The sequence below is a fragment of the Neoarius graeffei genome, chromosome 5, assembly GCF_027579695.1.
Source record: "Neoarius graeffei isolate fNeoGra1 chromosome 5, fNeoGra1.pri, whole genome shotgun sequence".
NCBI lineage: Eukaryota > Metazoa > Chordata > Actinopteri > Siluriformes > Ariidae > Neoarius > Neoarius graeffei.
In genome coordinates, this window is record NC_083573.1 from 110,500,762 (window position 1) to 110,501,250 (window position 489).

The window sequence follows — 489 nt, forward strand, 5'->3', positions numbered from 1 at the left end:
CTAACAGGATTCAGAATTAAACTCATAACAAAAACCAAAAACTAAATTAGTTTAATGCTTTTAAGCTAAAATAATTAGAATCATAAAGTCTAACAATCCTAAATTATTATATTCTGTAATTATAAAACTAACTTAAAACTAACATTAATTACTAATAAATTACTAATTAATTAACATAATTAACATTAATCACTAAATGCAGCTTAGACCTAACGATTAAATCTAGATCATTACCATAGTATATGTAATAGTAATAGTAATAGTCCAAAAATAATAATAAAGGATCTTAACACTTTGTTCAGCAATAAGGCTAATACAATCTATAGATTATCGAACTAACATGAATCACTTAATGCAGCCTTACATCTAACATTCAATCATTTCAACTTCAGATTCAACATTAAAGAAGCTGGTTAAATCACAATACTAGCTATAAATCATGGCATTAAATTTAATATTTAATCCCGATTGCTGCGAGTGTGTGTGTAG

The 489-nt window shown here is 25.4% G+C and overlaps 1 protein-coding gene across 5 annotated transcripts in view; it reads right to left on the bottom strand.

Moving 5' to 3' along the window:
- Nucleotides 1-203: 203 nt before the first annotated feature.
- The window catches only part of LOC132887229 (NACHT, LRR and PYD domains-containing protein 12-like), a 118,695-nt gene continuing 118,409 nt past the window's right edge, over nucleotides 204-489 (bottom strand). For all 5 annotated transcript variants that reach the window (XM_060922724.1, XM_060922725.1, XM_060922726.1 and 2 more), the window contains one exon: nucleotides 204-489. This exon is cut by the window's right edge and continues 1,040 nt beyond it. The gene's annotated coding sequence lies outside the window, so the exon portion shown is untranslated.